The 8263-nt window shown below is 35.4% G+C and overlaps 1 long non-coding RNA gene across 1 annotated transcript; it reads left to right on the top strand.

Annotated features, from left to right (window-relative positions):
- Positions 1 to 2863: 2863 nt before the first annotated feature.
- On the top strand, positions 2864 to 7032 carry LOC143076700 (uncharacterized). The gene is made up of 3 exons (XR_012978758.1): positions 2864 to 2998; positions 3833 to 3941; positions 6804 to 7032. It is a non-coding gene; the product is annotated as an uncharacterized LOC143076700 (long non-coding RNA).
- The last annotated feature ends 1231 nt before the right edge of the window (positions 7033 to 8263 follow it).

The following is an 8263-nucleotide window of genomic DNA, read 5'->3' as shown; positions in this document are numbered from 1 at the left end:
ACCTCTAGAAATTCCCTGTATGGCTACAACTGTGCCATTTTACTATGAAAGAGGGACGAAAGATACCAGAGGGACAGTCAAACTCATAAATCGAATATAAACTGACAACGCCATGGCTAAAAATGAAAAAGACAAACAGACAAACAATAGTACACATGACACAACATAAAAAACTAAAGAATAAGCAACACGAACCCCACCAAAAACTGGGCTGATCTCAGGTGCTCCGGAAGGGCAAGCAGATCCTGCTCCACATGTGACACCCGAAGTTTCGTAAAAATATATATCCTAGAATGGAAAGGCGATAACCACGTGCTACTTTTTCATTCAAAGGTAAAAAATAGGGATGTGCGGCATGTTTTCAACATTTATATGCCTGGAACTTCTAAGAATTTAAACTTGTACTAAAATTCTGCACTACTCCTCCCTCCACTTTATGTCTTACTTAAAATTCAATTCCACATCCCATCATGTGTATTCATACTAGCAACATTCCCAAGTTGTGTCTCTATGAGATAAAACATATAGATCAAACTTGGGAACCAGTACATAAATAAACACAATATCTATGACTAGTATATATTTCACTAAAATATGTGTGATTTATGAAACAACTGTATTTACATAGTGCAACCGTTAAACTATTTAAAGGTGGTCAATTGTGTAAACTTCAAAACGTTCTTATTCGTCTGGAGCACTTACACTCTTTTTATTTTAACGAGTTCGATTACCTTAGTCATAATAACGAGTTAACTAAGTCGTTTAAACAAGTTAGCTGAGTCATTTAAACGAGTTAGCTGAGTCGTTTAAACAAGTTAGCTGAGTCATTTAAACGAGTTAGCTGAGTCGTTTAAAAGAGTTAGCTGAATCATTTAAACGAGTTAGCTGAGTCGTTTAAACGAGTTAGCTGAGTTGTTTAAACGAGTTAACTAAGTCGTTTAAACGAGTAAAATAACTTGTAATAGTGAGTTAGATAAGCTAAGTCGTCAGAACAAGTTAAAAAAGAAACTCCATCAAGACCTAACCGGCTTCTGTACATGCAATGTATTGTATACAAATGCCAATTTGAAAGTGATTGTACAGGAAAGGCCCAAGTGATAGTACAGTCAAGCTATTGTACAGTCAACAAGTTTGAATTTTGGTGGTGCACCTTTTCAAATAGAAAAATTCCTGAAATATTTGTTTCGGTTCTCTTTCTTTAATTTGTCTCAACCAAATTGTTATGTTATAAAACTTATGCAAAATGCTTATTACCACAATGTTCAGATCAGGTTTAAAATTTGGTGATGTACATGCATATTTTACTAGATTTATGCTCCTTTACAAATAGAAGAATTTTTGGTGGTGTCACTGTTCTAGAGTTATGCCCATTTGGTTTTAAAAATAGAAAAATTGCTGATTTTTTCGTATAGTTCTCTAACTGATGTTTGCCTCAACCAAATATTATGAAACTTATACACAAATCTTATTGTCAAACAAAACTCAGATCAAGTTCAGATTTGGGTAGCATCACTTTTATCGTTTGTCAGTTATGTCCTATAAAAACTTTACATGATACCGGTATATGCAAGCGAGGGCTTCATCTGTGTCTCATGGACACATTCACCATTTATTTTATTCAGTTTGTAGTATTGTGAACATCTGTTTTGGTATCGGCTTTATCTGGTATATTGTCGTTACTTATAACCATAACATGTCTTCATAGAAACAATGTATACATGTAAGCAAAATCCTTTACTAATGATACTGGTAAGATGCTCGGAACACATTTACAGTTTTATTTTGGAAACTTAATCATTGACAGGAATGTACATATTATATACATGAAGCACTGATATATTTGATATCAAAAGCAATGTCTAGGTAAATAAAATCTATGAACGGTCGGCACTTTTTTGAAAAAAGTATCTCCTCCATGACAGTCTTGAACATTAAAAGTCGATATCAAATCAAAGAAACTGCTATTTTCAGTGTTTTGTGAAAGTTGGCTGTCACTGTGCACATAAGTTCAGTTCAATATAGAACCTTATTGGGAAAACTCAGAGAACTCTTTTTGTCAGAAAACACTGTCAAACATCCAAAAATACTATCCACACTGATCTATGTCCACACTTGTGTAGTCGATAAATATCCAACATTGAGATTGTGCATATATTTGGATTTCTACTGCGACAATGTTTTTGAAACTTTCATGGATTAAATATACATGCAAGAAGATGTGATATGAGTGCCAATAAGAAAAATCTCCATTCAAGTCACAATTTAAACAACCCATAATAGTAAAATGTAAAGGCAAGCACACTACAAGCACAGGGACACATTATACTGTATCCGAACAGCACTAGCAACAGAGACTGCAGTAAATAGACATAAGAAGCTGTTGTATAAGTGCCAATGAGTGTCAACTCTCCATCAAAGTCACAATTTAGATGGAGACTATATATCAGCAACGGTACATGGGAATGTCGATATTTTAAAACTTGGATCCAAAATCTAGAAAAAAAACCCGATAATTTTAAAACTTTTTTCAAACTAGAATTGTTTAAAAGTGCTACATGGACCAATAACTGCAGATTTAGGTTACAAACAACATAGGCAACATATTAAAAGTTCATGGTATGAATATCCGTGTAGTATTTGCCACTGTCCGTTAAATATCTTTACATCCATCCATGGTTAGCAATCAGCCATGCCCATAGTTATGCGAATCTTCTTTGAGAGGAAATGAAAAATATACAAAATGTATGTGCATTCAAAGCGTGATAGAAACGTATTGTGTGCACATCTTTAGAAACGTCAACAGTACATGTGCAGATCTATTGGTAACGTCTCTGATATTTTGTTTGTAACGTCACAATAGCGCACAGATGAAATCTACTTCTCTGTTGTCGAAAGGAGCTTTTACTTCACGACCGCAAACATTAACGTATATGATAAATCTGAACAGTCTTTGAAGATATTGAGATTTGATTTTAAGAAGAATTCTTCAAAGACGAAGGTAAGTTGCTATTTTTATATTTATACAAATAGATAGAAAATATTATACTTCGATAACGATCCACTCGATTTCCGTACTAGTCGGTGGTTGAAGTCATAAAACTTTGCCCAGTGCTCGGAGCACAAACATCATGCTCGAAACAAGAAATCCAACATTTTGATTGGTTAATTTTGGAGTACAAGTACAAAAAACAGACTCGAAAGTTTTATGACTTCAAGGCCTGATATAGATTGATTGTAAGCGGTTTTGTTTGGTCTTTGTTTGGGCATTGTATTTGGTAGCGATGTAAAATAGGCGGATTTTTCGCCTGTTTGAGATAAATATTTAAACGAGGTCCACCAAAAAATAACAGAATTCTACATTTAAGCTAGCTATTATTTGGAACTGTATAAGAGCATAATAAAATAAAAGGAAATATTTTGTAATGAAGTAATTCTGGCTTAGTTGTTGGTATTTCATAATAGTCAAATCTAACTTTTTAACGCTGGGACTGAGAGACAGGAATTAACTTGGTTTTTTTTTCGTCCTTCACAAGAAGAAAAATCTACAAAATGAACTAATTCTAAACATTAATAAAAAATGTAGGAAAGAAGACGATGAAAAAAGAAACCACAAAGGCCATGTGCAATCTTCATGTAAATACTCGCTAGTAAAGGAATGTTTAGTTTTGTTCCCCTTTTTCAGGTTTCCGTTTTTTGTGCATGAACATAAGTTTACATGGTAATGTTATTTCATGGTGTTATCTTTTGCTCAAATACACGAGATGTTTTATTGTTAACTTGGTTTATCCTACTTTCATATATTTTTTTAAAGTATCCCTTTTTTATTTATTAGAAATATGTGCGATAGTGCACGAGTTTGAAATGTCAGACCACCAGTCTGAAGTGAAGTTTCACGATATGGTAGTGGAGCAAGACTACCAGGACGAAGAAATGTTTTCTCAGTAAGTATTTTTTTTATCATATATCATGCAAGATGAGACATAAGATAACCACAGACATGTTTTTTTGCCATTTTTTTAAAGGAGGTATACTGACTATGCGGTATGGGCTTTGCTCATTGTTGAAGGCCGTACGGTTGTTAATTTTTGTGTCATTTTGTTTCTTGCGAAGAGTTGTCTCATTGGCAATCATACCACATCTTCTTTCTATATACACGGAATATAAAATTGAGAAAGGAAATGGGGAATGTGTCAAAGCCACAACAACCCTACCATAGAGCAGACAACAGCCGAAGGACACCAAGTGGTCTTCAATGTAGCGAGAAACTCCCGTACCCGGAGGCGTCCTTCAGCTGGCCCCTAAAAAAATATGTATGCTAGTTCAGGGATAATGGACGTCAAACTAAACTCCGAATTATGTACAAGAAACTAAAATTAAAAAAAATTCACTCTTTCTTACCGTAAAATTGTCAATCATAATTTAATCCACCAATGTTGAAGATGGCCAAACATCTCGGGTGAAAACATCATGCAATCTATACTATTAAACGAGAAGACCTCATTTTGGGTGTCGCTTCTCTTCTTTCCACAATTAATTGATCAACACGCCTCTGTGTCCTATAGGTACAGTGCATAGTGCCATTTGTCATCCATTCATATGATTATTCAGATTGAGTTATTTTTGGAGAAAAACGAGAAAAAAGGCATCCGGATATTGTCCCATCATTGGACGAAATTTTAAGTAAGATTAGACTTCCGGTTTGCGTTTTTCTGTATACTTTGAACGTACATATACAAAGAATAAAGTGTATTTTCAGAATTCTATCTGCTATCATTTTCAAGTTTACTATCCACGGCAGTCACAGAGTTTATTAAATAGAGAGGGTCTGTATACTATATCAATGACCACTATGGATCGATTAGTAAACTTAGAATTGAAAGTAAATACACTATATTTATATAGTAATGAATGTTCATAATATACAGATAAGCGCTAAAAATATTCATGTGAACTTTTGATACCTTTTCTGAAATTCTCCAGTCATTAAATCTTTTACAAAAATCATTGATTACAAAAAAAGAAGATGTGGTATGATTGCCATGTTGAGACAACTCTCCACAAGAGACCAATATGACACAGATATTAACAATTATAGGTTACCGTACGACCTTCAACAACGAGCAAAGCCCATACCGCATACTCAGCTTTAAAAGGCCCCGAACTGACAATGTAAAACAATTCAAACCAGAAAACTAGCGGCCTTATTTATGTACAAAAAAATGAACGAAAAACAAATATGTAACACATAAACAAACAACAACCACTGAATTACAGGCTCCTTACTTGAATGTTCATAACATACTAAATGTATGTTCATATTGAAATTGATAGAAAACCAAAAAATGGGAATATTGGAAATAAAGGAGGAGGGATAAAAAAAAAGCATTTTCCTGTCCCCAATAACCTATGACTTATGATACTTTTGCTGAAATTCTCCAGTCATTAAATATTTTACAAAATTCTTCCAACAACACTTTACATACTTTAAACTACGCTTTGAATGCCCGCGATTTCGCGGGTGTGTTCTAGTACTAATAACATTAGGCATGAATATCGTTAAATTCTTGAATATCAATAATTTCGATGTTTTAAATCTTATTAAAAGGGATATTAAATTTATAAAAAAAAGTCAAAAACTGGGGTTACTTTTGAAATTTATATGTTAAAATTAAAAAATAAAAGACAGGTTATCTGAATTTATACCCCTGACACACAATGCAACTGCTTTATACCCTTGACACAGAGAGCCACATACCCCTTACTAAAAAACCCACTGTTTATACCATTGACACAGAGAGCCACATACCCTGTCTCAGATAGCCACCGTTATATACCCTTGACACAGCTGAGAGCCACATACCCTGACTCAGAAAGCCACCGCTTTATACCATTGACACAGAGAGTCACATACTCCTGACTCAGAAAGCCACTGTTTTATACCCTTGACACAGCGAGCCACATACCCCTGACTCAGAAAGTCATTTTATACCCTCGACACAGAGAGTCACATATCCCTGAATCAGAAAGCCACCGTTTTATACCACTGGCACATAGAGCCATATACCCTGACTCAGACAGCCACCGCTTTATACCACTGACACAGAGAGCCACATACCCCTGACTCAGAAAACCACTGTTTTATACCATTGACACAGAGAGCCACCGTTTTATACCATTGACACAGAGAGCCAAATACCCTGACTCAGAAAGCCACAGTTTTATTCCCTTGACACAGAGCCACATACTTCTGATACAGAAAGCCACCGCTTTATACCCTTGACACAGTGAGCCATATACCCCTGACACAGAAAGCCACCGTTTTATTCCCTTGACACAGAGCCACAAACTCCTAATACAGAAAGCCACCGCTTTATACCCTTGGCACAGAGTCACATACCCTGACTCAGAAAGTCACCGTTTTATACCCCTGACACAGAAAGCCACATACCCCTGACACAGAAAGCCACATACCCCTGACACTGAAAGCCATCGCTTTATACCCTTGACACAGAGAGTCACATACCCCTGACTCAGAAAGCCACCGTTTTATACCTTTGAAGAAGAGAGCTATACATGCATATTAAAAGGGATATGCAGTTGGAATAGTTTATCAGAAATGTATTAGAGACGTAGGTTGTCAAACAAATTGACACATAATAATTATAGAAGTTGCTGTGGAGAAATTTAAAAATAAAATCCAAGGGGTTACATAATATTGAAGAAAATAAAGTATTTGACCCATCACTTTCAAAAGTTATAGATGTGTCGAAATATATACAACACATAACTTTATTTTCTTTCAGGTCAGCACAGAAAGACCAAGATCTTGAGTCAGACATTTATATGATTGATGAAGAAATTCAAAGAAAGAATGAAAGAATTATTCAGTTAGAATTAATGCTAGAGGAAAAGCAAGACTGGTTCAATCTGAAGACACAAATGGTAAAGAAGCTTGAAGGAGAACTCAATTATGTTCATGCACGCCATCCAGAGCGTTTTACCTTCGATGACGCCGGGACAAACTTGGTACCTAAGTCATTGGAACAAACATTGAAAGATCTGGAGCGCGAAGAGAGAGAAGAAACATTCCGTACAACGTACATGCCCGTTTATCACAGAGAAACGGAAGTATTCCGTAAACGAGGCAAATACTCAACTAATGTCCCGTATTTTAATGAAGTATCCATGGCATCAGAATTTTTAAAGAAGAAATATTTAGAGGCGTTTGGCGAGTGTTTTTCTTTCGATTACAAAAAGAAGTCTTTTCCATTAAAACCAGATCCTATCCCTCGTAAACACATCAGACCATCTCATTCATCGTTTATACAACGAGAGGGTAACAGGAAATTCTTGGTTTCCGGTCATCTTGGTGAGACAGAGCTACTTCCAGATGTTACAGAGGCATGTGATCTGGAAAGGTTTTCCGAAATTCCAGCAAACGAGTCTTTAACCGGGTTGGATGATTTAAAAGTAACGTATGCAATAGAAAATTTAACCAGGACCAAGACTAGTCAATATGATGAAGATTTCGACTGGAAAGACATGACATCGATAAACATTGCCTATGAACTCAAACTTGATAAACAAGTCCACTTTGATGAGAACCAGACAAGAAAGAAGAGTGGTGAGAGTACCCCTAAAAAACCAGGAATTTTAACAAATGAACCAGTTGAGAAAAACTGGTGGCAAGGGGGAGAAAGTTTTAATATGTGGAGGACAAGACCAAAGCTTGGACGCCCAAAATCACCACGCCCATTTAATTATAAAAAACAAGCAGACAATGCTAATGTTGTAAAATTGATAAATGGAAATAATCAATTCAATACTGTGAGTGGAACAGTCAAAAACCCTCTAACTGAAACATCGAAAGAACATGGTCTCAAGAAATCTTTAAGCATGGAATCCGTATTTGAAGGAGATGGAACAAAAATGCGCCCAAGTTTTAAATGGCAAATGGGAGACGAATGTGTTTCCTTAGAAAAGTATATTCATGTGTACACCAGAAATCCAGAAGATTTGTACGAAGCTGTCAAAAAACGGGCTATTGAAAAAGAGGAAGAAGAAGACTACGAGGACAACGAATTGTATCATAAAGAAATCAAAGCTAGTCTAATCGGTATAGATGAAACTAAAATGAAGTCAAATTTAAGAATTTTAGATAATTTTATTAGAGAAGAAGAAGAAAAAGAAAAAGCTAAATCAACACCGAAACATGTCAACTCTGAGAATGCTGATGAGGCAAAAGATGGTACCCTTAATGAAA

This window comes from Mytilus galloprovincialis, chromosome 5 (genome assembly GCF_965363235.1).
Source record: "Mytilus galloprovincialis chromosome 5, xbMytGall1.hap1.1, whole genome shotgun sequence".
Taxonomy (NCBI): Eukaryota; Metazoa; Mollusca; class Bivalvia; order Mytilida; family Mytilidae; genus Mytilus; species Mytilus galloprovincialis.
Note: the sequence above shows the minus strand (reverse complement) of the source record. Positions and strands in the feature narration are given on the sequence as shown.